This window comes from Ambystoma mexicanum, chromosome 3p (assembly GCF_040938575.1).
Source record: "Ambystoma mexicanum isolate Mex_15411 chromosome 3p, UKY_AmexF1_1, whole genome shotgun sequence".
NCBI classification, from domain to species: Eukaryota; Metazoa; Chordata; class Amphibia; order Caudata; family Ambystomatidae; genus Ambystoma; species Ambystoma mexicanum.
In genome coordinates, this window is record NC_090925.1 from 863988185 (window position 1) to 864011689 (window position 23505).

Here is a 23505-nt window from a genome sequence, read left to right on the forward strand (position 1 = left end):
AAATCCTTGCTTTTATAACGGTTGTGGGTCATATTTTATGTATAAGCATTCAATGTTAATAGTATAATGGGATATTTGTAAGAGTGTCTGCCTTTGATGACATTTACATTGGCCGACGGACGTGGCGTCTGTGTGGGCGGAAGCACAAAATGGCAGACTATTCTTAATTTTGAATTTTATTTTGAGCTTTTGGTAAGTGTGGTCTAATTACATATCTGTCGCGTTTTAAGAACTCACGCGAAGGTTACTGCGCAACGTTTCCTGTAGATAAATCAAGTGTAAATATTTGTGATTGCCATTCACTCATTTCTAGATAAAGTTGAGCCCTACTTTTCCCTTATACCTGTTGTGAAAGGCTAGCCCCACAAAGTTCTGATTTGATACTGCACAGATTTGTGCAGGAACTAAGGGTCCCCATTGCATTCCATTTTGGGGAACTCTAGGCAAACGCCTATCATGTGACGGCGGAGCTGCTTCACAAAATGCAAAGTTCTGTTCTAACACTGCTGACAGAGCCTTGTTTATACTACCTTTGTAGTGACTCACTGCTTGTGGGGGATGATCTATTTTCCACTTTAGATCTCCACATATACATATGTGATCTAATCATTTTAATTTTGTAATCGTATATATTTTGGGGTTCATTTAACTTTTTTTGTACGAGTTATCACCAAGGTACTTAATACATTTTCTTTGACGTTATTGTTGTAGCACACTTGAATATGCAAAATAGATGAAGCAGCAATAGGCAGGCCCGGGCAAAGCTGGAGACGGTTAAGGGGCATGTGTTGGAGGAAGGCAGTAAATGGCCAAGCAATGGAAAGGGGCCCACATAGCGAGACGAGATGTAATGTCATAGATTCTGGAATTAGCAGTGCCATTTGTTGAAGCAGTTGCAGGACCAGCGGTTCCCAGCTGGCACTTGGTGGGCTCTCTGGACTGGCGTGTACCTGGCATTCCGCGCACGACAGGAACCAGGACCCGGGATAGATGTTGGATTGACACCTCACTCTGCTTCCTAACATTAGCATGGATGGTGGGGGCATCAATGTGTGGCAAGATCCGGAGTTTAGGCCAGTGCGATGAGCAGGTAAGCGAAGGGGATAAAAGAAGTGCATGCATTCAAGGGGTTGTGCGCTTGTGAATGTCCGTGGGAACACCTGCCATTGTGTATAATAACAGGCGTGCGAGGAAGGGGAGGGCGCTTGGTCACGGTGGGAGGAGGAGTGTCATTGGGTTGCCAGCAGTGAGGAGCAAAAATGGCATATATTGAAACACTCAGCCTGAACAGGCCTTCTTACCGTAGCATTACTGATGTTACATGCAAAGCCAAAATTAGTGTTTTCCTACATTTATTTTATTTAATGCCCACAAGCATATATAGGTTCGATTCAGATCGCTTGGAGGAAGGCAAAGAACAGGTTTGGAGAGGATTACGGGTGACACGTTATTAGAAGAAGGTAGAGAAGAGGTGATTCCTCAGGTGTGTGCAGAGCAAACAACTTTATTGCAGAGATTCTTCCCCACACCCCACCCTCCCTTGGCTTCAGCTTGCTCGATCGATCCTGCACATTCATGGAAAATCTTTATTTTCCTTGTGACAGAGTGCTATTTGGCGTGGTGTCAAAGACTTATCTTTTTTTTTATTTTTAATAAAATAACGTAGGTAATTCGGTTTCTGAGAGGAAGGTATGCTAATCAGACACCCCTTTAAAAATACGCAATGTAAAAATGGTAGTGCACACAGGTGACTTGTAATCAGTCGCCTGACAATTGCAGCACCAGCTCTGCTATGGCAAAGAGCAGGTTCAAAGGTCACATTGGCACCCCAGACAGCTTCAAGGTCACAAAGTCATTGTAGACAGAGGTAGAAATTTGAAGTTCTGTACCTCTGTTCTAAATTATAGTAATTGTCTGCATTAATCATTCTGGTGGCAGGTAATCTATAATAATAAGCAATTCCTGGTTGTGCCATGGTGACTGATGAGGGCACACAATTATAAAGCCACAGCAATCTGATATCAACCACACCAATGATAACTCTGTGTGAGTATGGTTGACATGTGACATGACTCACGTGTATTGGTGTCTAGGCTGAAAATATAAACCTTTTATATCCCCAATGCTTAGGAAAACACCTGATTTTGCTTTTGGCAGGTAAGAGGCTATTGAAATGTATGTGTGTGTATGGGATTGGCGCGTGAGTAAAGTGAAAGTGAATGTGACACCCTCAAGATGTATGTGAATGTCTCCACAGCTGCTTTGTGGAAGAATAACCAGCATGCTATCTCCTTTTATTCTCCAGTAGCGAGAGACACACCTTCCGCCAGGTCATATACCTTTCCAAAAGGAGGACTCCTGGGAATGGTACTCGACTGTCGGCACTGGCATAAGAAAGCCAGCCTCACAACAGGGTGCTGATGACTGAAATGCCTTTGATGCCAGCAGGCATGGAAAGTGGGTGGAGTTAAGAGTAGCCAGAAAGGGAAGGTAGGCCTGCAAAAGGGTACAATCATCTTGCTTTGTTAGGATTATCTTTTTTTTCTGTTCGCTCCATTTCCTACAAGCAGTATACGCTGTGCGTAATGTCACGTGGCAAAGAGCACTTGTCAAAACAACAGGGATAGGACCCTTACAGCAAGCTTGCCTGGGATTAATTCCCTGTGATCTACCTATAAAAAGAGAGCCCCCTGGTTCTTTGATTTGTCTTTCATCAATCAAGGAAAAAAGGCGGTTACACTTTTCGACCTTTATTGGTTTAGTAATGTGGCTGAGTAGGAGTAGGTGGTTTATCCACTACTTATCCCTGTGCTCCTGCCGAGCAGTAGTCCTTTTGTCGTGCTGGTTGGCAGCGGTTGGATCTGATACAGATCGTGCCTACAGCTAAGTAAACAAAAATAAGACTATTTTCAATGCTAGAAATACTGTCTGCCACGTTTTTTGAGTTTGCACAATGGAGCTTCACATGATCTCAGCGATGGGATTGAAATCCAGTGCCCTTTGTGTGCTATGTTAAGCCCAGAGAATCCCGCCCGACAGTAAGGATAGTAATCCTGCAATGCTTAAGAGCCTCCTAGCTTTTGAGAAGGCTATGGTGGCGGGGGAGACTCAGCAGACCAGTAGTGCTATCGATCCCCCAACCCAGTTGCCCATTCCACAGGGGGCATAGAGACAGAATGGGGATAGCAAAAGTGATAGTTGTTCCTGCCATTCTTCCCAGAGGGCGGCAGTGTGGTGTCCGGGAGGTCACAAGTTTCCCACTGATCTCAAGCATCAGTCGTGTATCATGCTTTATTTAGGCCCAAGGTTTCAGTAGGGTTTCAGGGTACTCTCACTGGGTATGATCTAGCATCTAGAAGGTTCCTTCTAGACAAAAGGAGGGTGGCCCTAGTAGAACAGACCAAAAGGGATGAAAGGGAGAGACAAAGGGAGGCAGCATCATTGATAGTACAGAAGCGGAGGGATACAGTGATGCTGGCGTTTCTCAAGGAGCCCTGCAGACCCTCTAGTGGTGAGGAGAGTGTTTTTCAACAATGCCACCCAAGGGAACCCTAGGTTCTGCACCCCCTTATTCCAACTGTATGAGGTAGAGAAGGATATCTTTGACTGGTTCATAGCAATGGAGCTTGGTTTCTACCTCCCAGGAGGTGGAAGATAAATCATTGGGAGCAGCCCTTATGAGCCATTGACTGATCATTCAGTTAGCCTCTGGGGAGAGACCCTTCTGTAGTGAAATCGTGGTCGGCATCCTCCGGTAGTTATGCAAAACCCTAGAACACTATTTAAGGAGCGTTAGGGGGCTCACCAAAAAGGGAAATCAAACCTTTGAGGCATTTGCACATCCTTCTTTAAAATATCAGAGCTCACTGGTTACAAAAGTTCAGACATTTGAAGGGATGTACAATCTGATTGCATGTGAGCATGTCCTTAAAAACTGTGACGCATCGGTAGACCAGCATTTATTGGACAAGAACAATACAGACTCTAGGGGCTTACAAAGTCAGCAAACGGGTATGCGAGTACTCCATTCCAGAAAAAGGCTCAGTTGAACGCATCAAGACCAGTGGATAAGACAACTGATGAGAGTAAACCAAAGGAGGCCAACAATACATCTTCTCACCCTCCTGCTAAAAAAGGTGCCCAAAAGTATGATTGGAGATCCTAGCCTGATGGCATGTCAGCACTCACAGAAAAGAGCGATGATGGTTCTGCTAATACTGGTGCCATGCCCTTTGCATTCAAAGTTTGCTTTCTGCGTGGAGATATGACTCCTAGGAAGGAAGATCTAGCGTGCAAGGTTCAACTCTAGCAGGCTGTAGTCAGTGCTGGTCTCATGGAAGGGGCCTCAATTAGTCTGGGCATCTTAGAAGATGAATTCTCACTAAGCCATGGAGTGGCCAAATGTTCCCTAGTGACTCCTGAGTGAGACTGTGTTCCCGCAGGATGGCCCTGTTCCTGTGAACACGTGGATCTTTTTGGAGCACTTCGACTTCGTTGGTGGGGGCAAAGCTCTGCACTGCGTGGCACAACTGCGAAACGTGCTAATTGTTATTCATGATGTGAATAAAAACATTCAACCTTTTTTTTTAAAAAAAAAAAAGCTGATTTGTTTTTTGTCAAATAAGTAGACCTTTAAATCTTTAAATAAACTCAGCAGTGACCTTTGACATTTGGTCTGCCCCCTGTTTAGGGCAAATGGCTACATGAAAAGAAAAAGCAGAAAATGGACTGAAGAATGTCACTAAAAGGGGGGAAAACAAAGCATTTTCCCAAAGATAGAGCACTATCCTGTACAGTGAGAGCAGATGATATGTCCAGCATCACGTATCATCTGGTAGCGATTCCAGGTTTTTCACCTAAACACTTCAGTTTGGCTATTGTGGTAAGTCGGACATAGGAGACGGGCAAGAGGAATGTTTGCCCAAGGTGGTTTACTAACAAATTAAATAAATCCCCTAACCTAAGCCCTATTTCTATAAGGTATTCCCTATGCTAGAAAACACCAAACGGGTGCTCGTCATGGCGTCTCACAAAAACGAAATCTGTTTTTCTTTCAAAGCTATGCTAACTTATTTCTGCCTTACAACCACTTTGAAAAAAGAGACCAATCTTCAGCTTGAGGGTTACTCCCCCTTGGGAAAATTAGTGGTGGCTGGTTTTCTGGCCATCACACAAACACTGTTCTCACAGTTTCTCCAAGCTCTCTGCTTTCTAGAGTGGTAACTCCAAACCAACAAAAGAAATGTCTCTCAGCTTTAGATAATACAAGTTCCTTGTAAGATAGAAACTATTGGGGCTATCCTGGCTTTTCCAGGATATATTCTCCTTACCAGTTACCTGGGTAGGTCGATATTCCCAACAAATCAAACAAAGTTTGCTCTTTGTTGTTTCTGTGTGCTTTCACTCTTAGCCTTGTGTAGGCTGTGGGCCTGCTTTGCCCTATTAGTATCATCTCTATTTAAACCCCCTTATGAGATGTCTTATCCCTTCGCCCCAGGTGGGGCAAGGATTTGTTCGGCCATGTGGTGTCTTTTGTTCCTTTCACCCCGTCCTGCGTTATTGTTTTCTCAGCCCGTCGTGGGGTATGGGCTCGTTAAGCCCGGTTCGTTGTGTTTCATTCACCTCCTCCCGGGGGTTTTCAATGTCCCGGCCCCATGTGGACTACAGGCTTGTTTAGCCCTGTCCGGTATGTTTCCTCCATGGGGTATTCCAAGTCTCAGCCCCAGGTAGGCTACGGGCTAATTTTACCCTGTTGGGTGCCTTTCTTTCAGCCCCTTGTGGGATCTTCAGAGACCCGATGCAGCTGTTTACCTTCTTTCCAGCTGTTGAACTCGGTACTGAAGTCAGAGTCTCTGCCACCTGCGTTTCAGTGCCCTCGACACCGCTTCAGTCTGCATGTTTTGCTTTCCTTCTCCCCGCTCGAGACCTCAGCATCTACATGACGGAACACTGCTACATCTTGTGGTTTCTTCACTCGCTTCCTGCCTCAGCAGCCCCTGGTTTGTTGGGGTCTCTGCCTTCATCGAAGGAGCAGCATTCCTCGCGGTGCTTAGTCTCCACCCAGCACGTCTTCTGCGTGACTTTGTCAGAGGGACTGCATCCCTCCTCGGCATCCCTGTGTGGGCCAGCGTTTGTGAGAAGAATAAACCGGACTGGCGCTGCAGCGAGGTCAGCTCACCACATGCACCCAAATATTACTCGCCCTAAAAAAATGCCTCCTCCCTAAACACAAGTGGCAAGTGTACATGTTGAGGTCTGGGTTTCCGAATTCAAATTGGAGATTCCCAAGTGACATCTCGACGACTTCCGCGCTCACAACTCCTTGGCCAAGATCATTTACAGATTATATCTTCATAACTGTAGAGTCATTGTCAAGAATAGATTGTCAAGCATTAAAGAGACCTGGTTGTTAATTTGCAAATATCATTGCTACCTTTGTGTGTGTTCCTAGTGAGCCAATCCATGACCTATTGGAAACTAAAGGCTTAAGGCATAATCTTAAATGACCCTGGCATTTGCCTGAAAACCAGATAGAAAAGATTATTCTACCAGAAATGAGTCATCTTGGCTGATGTACCCACGTCAAACCAAATACTTGAGGCATGTGGGGTGATGGAAAAGAAAATAAGTGTTACATTTTTCACCTTGGTCCGATAGGGGGAGGAGGGGAAAAGTCATTGACATTGAGACAAGGATGGTATAATAGTATCTGTCGTGAAGCCAAATGTGCACTAATTGAGACGTTTAAAAACAAAAGTGCCTTTTTTTACTTTGGTAATTTCCAATTGGCACAAGTAACGCAAATGCTGAGGCCCCTAGATATACACACATGGGTGTTCTCTTGATTGCTTGCCTAGAAGCCTTCAGAAACTACAAGCAAAATCAAAATGGCAAAGCCCAATTTAAGCAAACGGGCATTATGCAATTTGGTTCTGGCTAGATCGAACTAGAATATTTGAAAAGGTCTTTAGTACAAAAACAGACTCCTCCCTGTTTATTTAAAAAATAAAAATAAAATGGGAAGCCACACATCCTATAGTCCGATCTCCCTAGTTGAGCGCCTATTTTTTTCATCGCACTTATCTGATCATACCTATAGTACACCAGAAAATGAGGCAATCCATGGCTGGGTGCAATATTGGGATTTTATAACGGAACGGCTTGCCTTTCTCCAAAAGCGGCAATAACGGTGTATCGGAGTCCGAGTACGGTTTTGTACCAGATAGGCTATGGGACGGAAGTGTAGTAGATACAGTTGCTAAATGCTTTTGAATCGGACTAAAACAGTTATTTTTAAAGCAGCGTCTTGAGCATAAATGGAGGACTGCAAATGGTTTAGCACACCGTGAGTTGGGGATGATTTGGACTAGTTGCATAGTGCTGCCCCACTGCCCCAAACCGTGGGGTTGACTGTGGACTGACATAGAACATTTGTTATGTAAAGGAGGAAGAGGAGTTATTCCCATTTGGAAACTACGAAATAAGATGGGTCGCAAATATACAAAAAAATCTAGTACAATGGATCAGGAATGCTGGTTTTCTTTAGCCCATACAGTTCCACCCTACGTGAAATCTCTTCTCAAGTCATTAATAACTTTACACAGATAGGTTGAAAGATGAAAATATTGGGAGCCTACTCTTGTAACAAGGTATAAAGCATACCTAGATCTTATTCATGGCTTTGGCTAGACCAACCTATATTACATAGTGAACACTCACCGTGGTTTAAACGTTCAAATCTCACTGAAATGCTTGGGTAGACTATGGCATATTTAAATAGTATTGTGTTTTCTTTTGTCCGTGGTGCAATGGCCTGAGGTGCAGGTGGATAGTTGTCTCGGGAGGATAGCTCAGGGGCAGCATGCTCCCCTTAGAAGCAAGATGACACGCAGCAACACAGGTTCGATCCCCGGGACTATGCTTAGAAACCTTCTGGGTATTAAGCTGTTATAAATATCCTATCATAGCGTATAAAATCATAATAGTGGAGAATGGTTGGAAAAACTATTGGGCATCATTAATCGAGCTATTAAATGTGACAGACAAAACACATCTCTATAAACAAGCAACCTATACCAAATTGGCTTTGAACATTAGAACGAGTAACCTAGATGGTGCTGTTGTGAAAAATAGGTTAGTTTACTGGGAAGTAAAATCTGGATACATACAGGCGCACATCACTATATCATTTCCGTATTTATTTGTAAATACAGACATTCTGGATTAACTATTCAGGGTGTTGATTATACCTTGCTGGCCAATTGCTTGGCAAAGTACCACAATGGAGAGGATGAGAGTGTTATTTATTTCTCCTAGTAGCAGTTTACAGCGCAGCATTGATATTTAACACATCAGCAGAAGATACAGATACAATGACTAAAACATAAATATGGATAAATGCAGACGGAAATGAGGATTGGAAAAAAAATATCATAAAACAGGGAGCCTTATTATATTCAACTCTAGCAGCAGTTGGTCACATGGTAGGACCAAAATGATTGGGCAGATGTCTGCTTTGATGGTGAAGGTTGCCTTGATGTCGGATGTAAAACACAAATAAAGGCCAACTCCTCGAAGAACATAACTAGCAAGTAAATATCATGATGAGGAACGTAGTACTCCTTTTTATTCAAGGTGTATATTATGTTAAATGTGTGTTATTTTGTAAAATGTTTGTGCACTTGTCCTTTAAAAAAAAATCATGTTGATATTTTTACATTCATTTTGATGGTTCTTTGACGTTTGCATTTTGGATACTTTTTTATAGAGCTATTGTCCAAAAAATAACATTTACATGATGATTAAATGTTCCTGTTCAATGCTGTCCACCTCAAATGAACTTTTATGTTTCCTTTCTCCAAAAGCCGAAGAGCTGAGCCAAGCACACCTGACATGTGACTGACTGCCCCGCTCGACCTTTCAGAGGTACTTGTCTGTAATGATATTGCTCTGTTTAATATTATTCTCCTTGGTAGTAGTCATCCCTCCTAAAATTATGATCATGATGAAAGGTTGAGTTTGAACTAGCTGACTTGTGAGGGACTTTGTCCTTTCCTAACTGGCCCTAATGATGTTGCCTCGTTCCATATTTTCCATGTCGGTGATATTGCTTTTAGAACGCTGATGGATGAAATGCTGATTCAGGCATGCCTGAAATGCGACTTACTCTTTCCCAGCACCACTATCGTTTTCCCATTAAACGTTATCCCACCCATTTGATCATCCTCAAAAGGGTAAAATGTTGAGTACGTTTTATCCAAAATGTGATTTATTCTGCCCTGGTCCTATTATTATCTCTGAGGTAGCAGCTCACATTTTTAAATCTCTCCGGTGCAATATTTCACACTTCAGCTGTTCTCATTTTGCCACCCACAGAAGATAAATGGCTGTGCCAAGCCTGCTTGACTTGCCACTCCCTGATCAGTTTTTCAGCTGAAGCAACCTGTTAAAAAATCCTCAAATATCAGTATTGCGCCCCTAAGCTAGGTTCAGTCCCATTTCCCTCCTCTGTCATCCACCCATTAAACCTGGGTTGCACTACTATTTGCCTTTCCCACTTCTCCCTCGAACTCTTCTTTTTGTCTGCCTTCTGCTCCAGTTATTCCCCATGCGTGCATTTGTGTGTTAATGCAATATTAGCACTCAGGAGGATTTAAACAGGGGTCGGTAAAGGTAAAATACTGCATTCCATGTCTGTCCACCCCTCGTCCTCCCACAGGCCGCCAGATTGAAATGTAGCCGGTGGCGAGGCCCTGAATGATCCCATGTCTCTTGCTCCTCCCCCCTCATGCTCACCCTCTCCCGGAACACAGAGCCCCACTCAGATGCCCGCCCACCATCTCCTCGCTTTGTGCCCTAGCTGCCTGCACAAGGTCTTAATAGTAAAAGTACAGCTCTGTTGTATTCCTAACACTGGTCATACTTGTCTGCAGTTTTTTCTAAAAACAGGCTTTGCAAATGTATCATACTAGACCAGTAGGTCGAGTTCCTTAGTTTACATACTCAACCTAAGATGAATGCACTCGCCCCATGGTGACAAACTATTTACCAGTGCTTTCTGTACAATGGTGCATGTCACCATAAACACACTTCATATTTGGTGCAGTGTTTCCACCCTAAGGCTAGTCATGCAAAGTCAAACATTTATTTTCCATTTACTGCAAATAACGTTTTTTGCAGTAGATGTCAAACGTTTCCAACATCCCCATACTCTCCAGCAAGGTAGAGTACTCCCCTTTCATAAAATCTCCTCTCCAATGCGAGTGAGTTAGTAGATTTTGCCAGACCTGGAAAACGAAATCCGGCTATTCGTGATCAGTGCGTATTCCATTGTATATATAAAAAAAAAGTATGAAGGGCTGTCCTGCTTGGAGCATTAATTACTCCGTTCTGGGCCGGGCTTGAATGGTAAAAGCCCTGAGCCCCCTGCCAAGACACTCGCTTTACCGGGCTCTAACCATGGCTTCACCTGGTGGGTCGTGCCCACCCAAGCCCACTCCAGGATGGGGTGATGACTGATATATTTAAAGCTGTTGGTTTTTGTAGTGCTGGTATTTATGGGATTTGTTAGGGAAAGTATATATACAAAAAGACAACGAATGTTGTTACTGGGATTTATACAACACACTGGTGTCGTGCATGATCTCTAGGTGCTTTGATGGATTTGAAAGTGTGCAGGTGGATTAGGCTGATGCAGAGAGAAATGGGTGCAGACCAGAAGTACCTTGAGCTCTGCATGTGAGGGGAGCCTCACGTGTTTATGGTGACAGGATGCATTGGCCGTGCTGTGGTCTGTAAGTTGATTGTAGAGGTTTAGCGTTGTTGTCTGTTGGGTTGATTATTCATTTGGTGTGTCCTAGTGACCTAGCATATGTTTAGTCTGTTTGAGCAAAGAGGTTGCAAAGGTTAGTGCAGAGAGTTTTGTGGTGCCTGTTTTGGGGGGTGGGGTGGGGGTGCGCTGGGCGTAACGCCTCAGTAGTTGTTCCCCTGGGGTAAGGCACTTGTGAGGAGATATTCCTGAGTAGGCTGGTGTCTTTGGCAGTAGGACGGAGTGCAACATTGAGAATGAGAAACACAGAGGAGTGGTAGACCTAGGAAGCATGCAGCAGAGGGTACCAACTACACTGTAGATGACAGTAGTCCCAGAGGAGAGTTCAGAGAGAGCAGAGTCCTTGTGGGGTGCCTAAGAACAACTCTGTTAATGCAATATCATGGTGCAATAATCTAGGAGCCAGCCACTCGAATTACATTGCGCATCAGAGAACACAAATCTGGCAATGAACTAATTACATTGGGTCCAGGGTTGAAATCAGTACGACACCATGGCGCAAAACATTTGAGGGGCAAATTTACTGTGGAACGCACAGGAACAAAATGAAAGTGGAGTACCCAGGAGCAGTATAGTAGAAGATTAAAGAGTGGAATGGTGAGAAGGTTCGGGAGTGTGCAAACAATTAAGCAACATATAGCAAGGCAGAATGTGGTCCATCAAGGCATGATAAGGGCAGGATAATGTATAATAGCCATTAAAAGTCATAGCAAAACATGAAAAGGTCTAACAAGGCAGAACCGCCTGGGCTCCTCCCTCCCCCGCACACCTACCACTGGCCTCTGCAGATAGCTCCTATTTCACTGCTGAATTCAACCCCCCCCCCCGCCCACCTTGTGCACTCTTTCTCTGAGCCTCTTCCTGTCTCACACTTTCTCTCTGTATCTCTCCCTCTCTGTCTCAAATTGATGTAGTGTACAACAAGAATCTGGGGATTGGCAGATGAGTAGAGGGGGTAGTCTGGAGACAGGACTCTTAATAAGTGGACTGCTAAGAGGTATGGGAGGCATGTACTTTAGGTTTGGAGAAATGGCTGCCTGAGAGATGGAAACAGCAGTTGCTCCCTTCACTTTCCTTAGTATGTTTGTTAGCAGGCTGCGTGTTGTGTGAAACCTTACCCACCCTTGCTCAGTTGTTTAACTCAATGGGCCCTGCTGGGTCTTTTTCTCATCCAGGAAATGCCCATCAGGGAATGAATGGCGTTTGTCAGGAGATCACAGCCTGGGCCAGAATCCCTAGTTGTTTATCGCCAAAGTCTACTTTAGTCCATCTAAAAGTCCCCAAAACCATCTTCCAGAGCTCACACAGCCATAGGTCAAAAATGAATCGCCACACCTGCACACGCCCTTCACTTGGTGTTGAGATTGTTTCATAATTTCAAAACAGTGCTGAGGGAGTTCTTCATGGGGAGGTCAATGAGATGGGGCACAGGTCAGATGCCTCGTTGAGAGTGAATTACTCAGTGACCCACGACGCTCGGCACCATACCTTTCCCGAAAGAATGTGCAGTGGCTGCAGGAAGTTGGAGAAGCAGGACCACAATACCTGCCCTCAGGCACTCGAGCATCATAAGTACCAGAACAAGCCACGTACTGAGGGAGAATTCTCAGAAATGTGCTAATTCCCTCCAATTTAGAGACCCCAGCAACTTTGCTGGATTTTGAGGACTTGATTTTTTTTTAACCTCGAGAGAGTGAGACCCTTTTCCCCACTCTCTCGTATATTTTAATGTGATTTTTTTTTATTATTATTATTTTTTTTAACTGATTCTTGTAGTTGTGGAGTCTGACAAACCCCATAGGCATAATCCTTTACATTGTGTCACCCAGCACCTTCAGTGCAGTGACACAGGGAAGTCTTTCAGATTTCCCAAAGGTTTAAATACATTCTCTTGGATAAACTTCTGTTTCCAAGAGCAGTGAAGTGAAATTGACTTTACTTACATTTATAACTTTCTAGACCCAGCACAAACTAGCTTACAATTGGGTGCTGCAGGGGTTGCTTCATTTCCCCTTTGTCTAGCTTCTCATGTAACAATTTTATGTTACCCTTTCTTCACTGAATGGCTGGTAGAAGTGGTTTCATTTTAACTACCGTGGTGTGGATTTACCGCGGGCTGCGTGAAGCAAGGAAATTCCACCTGAACAGCCAGAAACCACAGTGTTATTACCGGTAGTCGCGAGGAGCTGAAACATCGAAGTGTCACTTGTTGGAAAGATTGCCGGTTGCGAGCACTGACTGTCCCATTGCAGTGCAGGAGTCCCCAGAAGTCCTCCCACTTGTCGCCACGACTGAGGCCCAGGAACAGTGAGATCTGCAGAGCTGCACAGGAACAGGAGTCATCTGCTGCACTTTATTCTTCAATACAAAGGGACTGTAAAGTCTGAGAGAACCTAACTCTCATCGTAGCGTTGCTTGCATCTTCTGCTACTCACAAGCCTAAACAGCTTGTGGCCCTACATTGATTCTTCTTTCTTAAAAGACTTCTAAAACATTGTGCAAAGGCTTTTTCTACTTACCTACCAGAAGTGCTTCAGCCCATATAAGACTTTTGCCCATTGACTTTGGCTTAGCCTGTTATACTGGAATGACTCTGCTTAGGGGATGAACTGCTCCACTACAATTACTGTCCACATAGTTAGGTATACAAATGTACTTATTTATGTAAAAACACAAATGCATTAGGTCAAAATACTAAAAGGTAAGTACAGCAATATGTACACATTTGGAATCACAGTTGGGGGTCCAAGCGGGGCACACACCATGCCCACAATGTACACAATTATAGTTTAAAATTGTCACACTGGGGAGAACATGTTAAAACAAGATACCGAGCATGAGCTTAATGTGTTCTTGTAAAATGTATTTGTTACCTAATTTATACCAACCCCACTATGCCACCTGAACGAAACTATCAACCTAGACATTGGTCATTACCGGGCACTAGTTCTCAGGACCTTCATCACATGACAATACCTAATGGCCCCCTGCATGGACGAACTAGTATTAACTTGGTGACCCAACTGACACCCAGGCGCAAGTCTGGCACCATGACACCAGCTTTACGAACCAGGACCATATGTCCGAAATTGCACCCCCTCACCTTGATTTAGTTACAGGGATCACTGACATTCTTGCACTAGCCCATATACCATAGCACAGCACACAGTCCACTGCAGAATCCATTGCCAACACTGAAACTCCGCTTGCACATGCCCTGCCAATGCGCACCAGATAACAGTTCCAATCCCTTCACACTGGATGAACCAGGGACCCATGTCCATATCGCATTACCTTGATTACTATGCAGGGATCACTGGCACATTACTACCAGCCACTTCAACGCAGCCATGCATACAAATTCTTGCAGGAACTCCTCCCAGCAGTCAGGCTTCCCTAGCCCATGTCTGCTCAATGCGCACTTAGGCGCCACAGCCGTATTCAGCACCGCCAGCAACCAATCAGAAACCACAGTCAAGCATCCAATAGGGATGCTGTTTTTTGACCAATAGACATGGGACTATCAAACTATATAATGCCAAGGGGTTTCACTTCTCATTTTAGCTGAACCCGGAGGCATAAACACAGACTACACGAGAGGTAAGACGCTCCTCGAGTTCGCGCATGGCACCTTTTGCCAACTTTGCTTTGCCTTAATGAATACGCAAGGGTTTTGCTTAAACTCAGTCCCCTATTATTTGGATCTCCGCTCTCGCAGGCAACTGCTTGGGAGGTCCGGCACGCCACAGTGGCTATACTTCATTCAACTAAGGGGCAGTGGGTGGGCAGGGCCCCAGACGCTCACAGCACCTCTCCCCCCGATCCCGGACCTATTGTTCAACTATTGGACCGCACTATGATGCAGAATAAATAGAAGCGCACAACCTACGCTGCTATTTGCACAATCCAATTTCAGACGCTTGCACAATTTATGATTAGCACCATGGACCCTTCCCACATTTGTCCCCTCCTGGGGCACATTGAGGGAAGGGTCACCGGGCACCAGCGCCTTTATAAACAAACACCCACTTCACTGCCGCCTGCAAACCACAGCCAACCCGCGGCTAAACAGGATCGCACAATCACCAGGCGCATGCAGTATGTGAAACTCCTTATGCGTATTAACAACCGCACTTAGGCACCAGCACCCCCATGTTCAGAACCAACACGGGCACGGCCAACACAACCCAAGGTGCGCTTAGATCCCAACAATTACCACATGGATCTTGACTATTTACACTAAATGCACGCTCTGCACCACTAGCACACAGGCCCTTCCGAAAACAGCCGCTCAAGGCCGTTGGGGGAAGGGTCCCCGGGCACCGGTACCCTTATCATGCCAACCACCTCGGCAACCAAGCTCCCAGTGAGCACCTTATCACTCTCGGGACCGCAAATGAGTAACTCTCCATACCAAATGTGCCCCGAACCACGGAACCCCACTTTTTACTGTTTACTATGCTTATTAGCGCAGCCATTGGGCACGAACCTCCTCAACAGTTTACACCATCTCCTTATTCCTAGGTATTGACCTCTGTCAACCATATAACTGGGCGGACCCAGCCCTTGCCAATTTAACTACTCAGTACCTAACTGACTTGCGTGCACCAGCAGGACCCAGGACAATCCCGCTATAGTACCCACCAGGTCAGACCCTTTGCAACTGACTCAACCATGACCAAATATTTAAAACTGTTTAGGATCATTTCCAACCAAACTTACGGAAATCTTTTCTTTTCTCTCCCTAAAACATGTACTTAATACTGTTAATTAAAAATTGTTTTGCTTCAAAATGTATGAACCAATCTACAAACTATTATGTAACTGTATACATATAACTTTCACTGGGAATTGACTCACCCACACGTAATGTGTTCAAACACAAATGTCACACAATATCAACACAATCACGAATGGTGAATGCCCAATCTGGGGACCACATTTGTCACCAAATATGTATTCAATCCTTATGTATTCAAAACTATAAATGGTAGCCTAGAAAAAGACCTGTTAGGTCGAAACACGTGTCGGCACCACCTGCTATAGCATCAATTGATGAATTCAAGAGAATAAAAGATCAAAATGGAAATCATAAGCTTTATGGAACTGCATTTTTCAGGCGCCAAAAAAGCAATGGGGTAAATCGCAGCATAATAAACAGAACACATGCCGAATGAGTGGAAACTATAACAACTCTCACTTGATAAAATTATAAGGCAGCACTCGTCCACAGTGACCAAACCTAAGCCCAGCCCTCTCTTGGGAACAAGTATTCTAGTGTTCAAAGGAAGTAACCACATTTTGGCTGCTTTGGGGGATTTTAGAAGTTACTCCAAATTCTCTTATGGGAAACGATGGGCTCATTGCAGTTAATTGCGCTTCAGTCAGTAACAAAATTCCTAAGATTTAATAAGTAGGTTTTCTGCAAAGGGGGGATGCAGCAGTAGTCTAGGGGCACCCCATTGAGGGTTCCTATTCCTAGGCTTCACCACCAAAGGAAGGCACTGTTAGTGAATGGGGACTTCAAAACAGGTATTCAAAATGTCTGTGTCTGGCAGTATGTCAATACTGGCCTTCCTCCACAACCCATCGATTCCAAAGGGCACCAGGAGGGATTTGGGTTGAAAGTAAAAAGGGAGCTATGCTTGTGATCACACAATTTGGGAGTACCCGCAGAACACCACAGAAGAGATGAGCAGTTGAGGTGGCCCCACTTAGTGACAAAGGACCTCTGACTCAAGCAGAACTCTTCTTGATAGAGAGGAACAAAGCAGCAATGTCCAGGACCCACAAGGAGTGATACATGCAACAAGAGAAGTCGCCTCTTCGAGTGGGTAATGCCAACTACAGGCCCATAATTATTAAGAGCTGCAAAAGGACAACCTTGCCGGATGCAGAACTCCTCACTGCTTAGGCCCACTAGTTTACAAGCGGTGGGGTGGGTGGTCTCTCTTGTGAATGAAAGAGATTTACCTTTGGCTAGATAGCTTGGACAATTGTTTCCCTAGCAACCGTCTTCTACTTTCCTTCTGTGACACTTGTGCTTTGAATCCTTAGCTCCAGTGATCAACTAAAGGAATGGTTCCAGACTTCTCCTGATATACAGAATTCTGGGCTGGGGCAAACGTATCCCACCTACAACATTCAAACTGTGCACGGATGTCCAATCCTGGCCAGCCAACTCTGGTACAGTTATGCCCTCCACCTTGGTTTGAGAAGTGTTTTGTGATATTTATCAGCACCTTACTCCACCCAAACCAGTTCCATGCACACACAGGCTCCTTCCCAGATTCCAGAGCCCAAAAGAGCAATGCCCAAATACAACAATTTCCTACCTCTACCCAGGAGGAAGACAGCCAAAAGGACAGCAACTTTCAAAGACTGGGTTTTAACAACATGGCCAGCTTTCTAGCCCACACAGGTTCTTCTGTATCTGCGCCTGTGTGCTGGTTCACATTCACTTGGCTTTTCTTGTCAGTGTCGTGGCTTTTCCACATTGTGTACTCCTCTTTGCCAGTCGCTTGACTTTGCCATAATGTGTTTTTTCCCATCCAGTTCACTTTGTGATGCTCTTGTTCCTTCATGACACTGCTTTCATACTTTTCAGCAATATTTCATACTTGCTTTTTATTGCATTTCATATAATTTGTTCTTTGATTTCATCATACTGTGTGATAAGTTATTTAAACTTATAAAGTGCACGGTCGCCCAAGGGCATCATGGCACTAAAGAGAAGAGCTAGAACAAAATAGTTTTAAGGGCTCTTCTGAAACCAAGATGGTTAGGAGCACTTCTTGGTGCTGGAGAGAGACTGTTCCAGAGTCTAGCCGCAGCGATAGAAAAGGTTCTACCGCCGACCTTTTCACGATTGAACCTAGGAACAGCAAGAATATTAGTGGTCGAGGAGCGTAAATCCCGTGGAGGGGTATAGCGAGTGAATTTTGATTGCAAAAACTCCGCTCCTTGGCCGTGAACCGCCCGGTGCACAATGCACAGAGACTTAAAATGGACACGCTGGCCTACCGGAAGCCAGTGCAGTCGGTGAAGGACTGGAGAGATGTGGGCACCATAAGGAGTGCCAGTGGCTAGCCTAGCCGCCAAATTCTGCATGCGCTGAAGCCGCTGTATTAGGCCGATCGGCTGCGACAGATATAGAGAGTTGCAATAGTCCAGTCATGAGAGGACTAGCGCAGCCACCACAGGGGGGGGTGAAAAGCTTCCGGTATCATCGGTAAAGCCCTCTTAAGGAGCCTGATCTGATGGTGGGCAGCTTGGCACACAGCAGTCACTTGGATGGACATAGAAAGGGTGGCAGAGAGAATAACGCCCAGGTTTCTCACTTTACTAACTGGGCTGGGAAGAGGACCCAGACAGGTGGGCCAAAAAGCTGAGGTCCACAGTGAGGAGTTTGGAGGACAACTTACCACCATACCCCCGTTTTATCACCATTAAGTTTGATCCAATTCTGGTCTAATGTGAAGGGGTTAACCAACAGGAGGCGTGCCCTAGCAACACAGAGCATCACAGCAGGACCAGAAAGAGTGGTTAACTACAGGAGGAGGGTCCCTGGGGAAAAATGGACATGTGCTGATACAAGGCAGGAGGAGTCAGCAGGTTAACAAGGGGCTTTGCTCTAAGGTTTGGTTGTTCGTTGGTTGACAGGGATCGTGTGAGGAGGGGGAGATCGTTTATGAATGGACATACTGATGAAGAGATTGGTGTAAATGCAAGACGGAAATTCGTTTTAGTTAACTCAGCCTCGTTGGGCTGTTGAAGAGGAGGAGACCGCCTCCAGTAGTGCCGCTGTCGGAGGGCCATGACGGAAGAGTTTAAATAAAGTGTCACGGGAGACCGAGGCCCTGGTAGAAGTGGCTCGCGTTCGGAGCCTAATGTGAGTAGAAAAGAAGGAGAAAACATAATTCTATGACAAGACAGGAGGCTCCTATTATGCATTACAATCTTTACTCTGAAACCACAGCAGCAAAGAAAAAACTTTTACAAACAAAAAAAGTTTGAAACACTGAACTAAATAGAATTCATGTCAATGTAAGGGGAAACTCCCCAATCCATCATGAAGGACAGGTCATGCCCTGCAGGAGACCAATGGGCAGGGACCCTCTTCTATATAAGTCCTTTACTCCAATACCAACTCCTCTTTCTTTGCTGCTGACACCGCAGCTAAGTCACTCCTTTTGTTGTGTCTTGTTTGTTTGTTTGTTTATTTATTTGTAATGCGCACCAGACCCAGGTGTAACCGGGCGTAGCAGAAGAATATGCGAGGCTTACAATGTTACAGAAATACAAGGGTTAGGGATTGAAATCTTACAGAATATACCGAGGTTATATAGAGGTTCATCAAATACAATTTACACATTTACATAGATGCCGGTATGGGTGCAGATTAGGGATAAAATGTACAGGATTCAGAGTTACAGAGTTCCATCAGACTAGAGATACAGAGGGATCTGAGTGATTACGGATTATTAGCATTGATGTGGTTGATACAGTTCTTTCTAAAGTGTAACAAGGGTTGGTCTATTCTCAGGTTATGTGGCAAGGTATTCCACAATTTAGCAGCTATTACAGGGAAACTAATGCCGCCAATGTTGGCAAGTTTAAATCTTGGTATTACCAGACAGTTCGAATTGCATGTTAGTCAGTAGTGCTAGGCCTTATCAGTACATTAAGGCCATAAATTGTGTAAACTTAATATATATATTGGTTCCTTTATTGTATATGGGAAGATTAACACTGTATCTGGGAGGCCGCAAGCGGACGTTGCTTTAATTAATGTATTTGTGTCATTATGGTAGCAGCTGTCCGAGTGGGGCTTCTGCTGGGCTTGTACTGTTTTCTTTAACCACAGGTCTCTCTTTGATTTAGAGGTCGCCTGGCAGGGCTCGCCTTCCCTGTTATGGTTCTGAGCACGGTCCTCTGTGTTTGTTTAATTTTAACCAAAAAAATGTACAGGACCATCAGTACCCCTTCAAGCCTCACTTCCATAAATCTTGACTAAAACAGTTTTGTTGCCTGGCTCCCAGCATGTGCGGCAAGACTCCCCCATGGCCAGTGCCGTACTCCTTCCTCTTACTTCCCAGCCTTGTGAAGTGTTACCTTTTAATCCCTGTATAAAAGGGCAAACATGCTTAAAAATGAATAATTGTTTTCCAGAGCGGTGTGCCCCGGTATGAAGTAAGCTGCTAAAGCTTCAGACCCAGTGCACATGAGCATTTGTGTTTGTTTATTTTTAAAATGCCTGGGATTCCAGGTGCTGTAGTGGGCTTGCCTGCCCTTTATGACGCACGGGCCCTGTGTTTTCAAGTGAATAGTTTAAGTAACAAAGCTTCTGCTTCACAACAGAGACAGAGTGGCTCAATAATAGAGTGTCATGGTTACCAGGCAGGAAGACCTGGGTTTGTTTCCCCTCATGTTCAGTACATATTTATTTATAAATGTTTTAAAAGAAAATTATATATTTTAATTTCATATTTTAATAAGAATTTTGTAAGTGGCTTATTGGCAATGCGCCTGTCTTTGAAGCAAGACCACGCAGAGGAACAGGGGTTTGAATACTGCTAAAAAATATTAAAATGCCAGCACCTAATGCACTGCCAGTCTTCAGCTTGGTTTAAGTGCTGCATAATGCGTTGGTGATTTCCTTCACTGTAGGTGTGCCATAACCTGCTCGGTGGCAGGCTTTGCCTGTGTTCTACTGCAAGGTTGTCCCTCGTGTACTGCTGATTGCCACACCCTGCTAGGGTGAGCAGCTTGAGGTACACTTGCTCAGTGTACTCTTTTGATAAACAATATTTTAAGCTGTGCATTTTAAGCACATTAATGTTTCTATTGGCAGTCGCCTGAATGGCCCAATAAGCATCAGCTTTTTATAAGGGGCCCGAGTTCGGACCCCTGTTGGAACGTAACGCCACTTTCTAGGGGTATTAGTTCGTATTTTATATTTATTTTATATTTATTTTTATGTTTATTTAGTTCTTCAAAGTAAAGAGTGTTTGGAGGGTCGTTAACAGACCTATAGAGGGGCCTACCTTCCTCTCTAGCCATCACCTACTCACCTTCATAAGGCGTTAAAATATTACAGTCATGGTATCCTTCTTTGGCCAGAAAAGGGAAAGACCCCCAAAAGGGGAATAGATGAAGTCTAGAAGGATTGTACCGTGTGTTGTTTTGGGTTACTGAGTTTTTTCTCTTGACTAGCTGCAGAGAGAAATATCCACTAATTTCCCCAACGACGTGCACGGGCTGTGGGACATGATGTGCGCATGGGGTTTAACTGCATGCCAACACCGTTTCCAGTCCTTAAAGGGTGGCGTGTTTCCTTTTCTATTTGTCCCAATATATCATTAAACTAGCCAATATTAAAAAACATTGGCGGGGACAAGGTCAGCTCAAAGGCAACTGTTTAGTCTTGTAAGCAAGACAACGTGGAGCAGCCCAGGGTCTCACCCTGATGCAGTGTTTAGGAAATACTGGCTGATATCAGAGGTAAGATGACCTAATAATAATAGTTATAGCACCGCCCCAATAGCCTTTTTTGTCCCAAGACTTTTCCTATTCCGCTAATTTGTCTAGCAGTGTATAAAAATTCTCCTCAGCTCGAGAAGTACAAGCACCGTTTTTTACCCTCATGTGCTAACCTAAGTCTTTTAGTAAAATTCTGTTGTCCCATAGTTTAGTTGGTACAGGACAACTCAGTCCTTTTTCCTTAGGCATTTCTTTCACAATAATAATTGCCAGCTCAGTCCCTATTTCCTTACACAAATAATTGGTGATTTCAAGGTGTTTCTCGTTGCAGTTTATAGATGGCTGTTTATTTTCATTCTCTTTCCCTTGACAGTTTTTCTCCTTGATCCTTTCCCCTGATCTCTGGAGAAGCTGGTCAGCCTTTCAGGCATGCGGAGGTCCAGACCTCAATTTGGAAGGGATGGTGGTCCTAGTATTCCTTCCCAGTTTCAATTACTGAGCTCGAACCCAAGCCTCTGCCCCTCCCGCAACCCCCCGCTACTCATTTAGGGGGTGCATTGCCTACTAAGGTTACACCTCTGGGAGGATGATCTGATGGTTTTTCTGTTTTCCCTTTAGCGGAAGTTCTCGTTCATGACCAATGTGGAGCTTGCGCTGGACAATTTGCTTCCCGTCTGTTGCCTTTCCACTTCACCAGTTTCCTGTTATTTCACTAATTTAGCAGAGCCACTGCAAGCTCACCTCAGGTCCTAAGAGATCTGGATGATGCTTGTTTTTGTTTCTGGTTAAGTTTTCTCCGTTTTTCCAGTGTCCAGTGGAGTTAATGGGGCCCCTCTCTTACAGTCATGGAGGTTGGTTTTATGTGCAGGAGTATATATTGGAGAGGTAAGGTCTCTCTTCTGGGGGGTTTTTCCTTGGGTAAGTGGAGGAAGTTTATCTTTGCCCTAGGAAGGGAGAATCTCCCTCAGTGGCATAGAGGGGTCTGGGAGGGGTGTCATTTTCCATTCATGTTAGTACGGCCTCTCTGTCACTGGTCGTTTCAGCAACTCCACATTAGCCATCCCCGCAAATGTCTGTCAGTACGATTGCTCAAGGAGACACTTCGTTAGTGACTGGGTTCGCTTAGCTGTCTGCATGGCAGGTAGACCTTTTTTTGGTTCCCTCTGGAGATTGTTCTGCAATAAAGCGCTAGCACAGTGTGCTGGGGTGTCTAGATAGTTCAGATGTACTAAAACGAAGGTTAGTCCTCCTCCGTAAGGCAGCTTCATATTAACGGTTTAGTGATCAGTTTTCTTTGCAGTCTAGAGTCTTTCTCAAAACCTGGTGTTTAGTGGGTCCTCCTTCGGTTGTTTTATGTTCCCCTAGGGTTTTTATCAACCATGAGGAGGGGATAGGCCCAAGCACCTAATGCTTCTAGCAGGGAGTTCAGGCATCACTAGGATGGGAGCACTTGGATGTAAGATAAGTTTCTCTTTACCAAATTTCTCTCTTAAGGGTCTGGTTTATGTAAATATCCCTCTATGGTCATGATAGCAGAGTTCCTTTTTTCAGGGGTTCAGGGGGTCTGAGGGTCTCCGTCTTTACGGCTTGACGAATTTGGCTCTTCCTGGATTCTTTCAAGGATTTGGGGAATATCTGTGTCATCAGTGTCTCCTGGTTGGGCCTTCTTAGTAAGGATGTTATTTAACACCAAACTGCTGGGTTTCAGGTGAGGCCCCTCTCTTCCATCCCGCATCTGCCTCCAGAAGACATAATCTTTTTCTGGGTTTAGAAAGGTTTACTGGTATAAAATGGTGTACTTAAGGACAGAAGCTACTCCTCACTGATGAGGCCCAATAAGGCCGAAACACCTGGGGAAGCTTGTGGTATCGTATAGAAGGCATGTGACCAAGCAGGATTTGGGGTACACTCTTCTGGGTGCACAAGGCCCTCAAGTATTTTGATTTTAGCTCAGGTCCTATAACATGTTAATAAGGTATCCCTTTGACACCCGCTTGGGCCTTCTACCAAAGGTTTGCCATTCCAATTCTGTTTCTCCAGGGTAGTGATGTGATGTGTTTTTGTTTCTATTAAGATTCCTTTCATCTACACACGGGATGGAACCAACAATCCTTTCACCCCTCAGAGGAGGGGCGGAATTCTTTGTCCAGGAGAATTAATTGTTTAACTTCTTTTGTTTATTGTCTAGGTACCAT

At 44.6% G+C, this 23505-nt stretch overlaps 1 protein-coding gene across 3 annotated transcripts in view; it reads left to right on the forward strand.

Moving 5' to 3' along the window:
• The first annotated feature begins 53 nt into the window (after nt 1-53).
• The window catches only part of PAGR1 (PAXIP1 associated glutamate rich protein 1), a 245088-nt gene continuing 221636 nt past the window's right edge, over nt 54-23505 (forward strand). The window contains exons 1-3 of one of the 3 annotated variants that reach the window (XM_069652027.1): nt 894-1090; nt 2306-2490; nt 8865-8925. The gene's annotated coding sequence lies outside the window, so the exon portion shown is untranslated. Of the gene's footprint in view, nt 193-893; nt 1091-2305; nt 2491-8864; nt 8926-23505 lie in introns of those variants that run through there. The other 2 variants (XM_069652024.1, XM_069652025.1) reach the window with 2 other exon arrangements.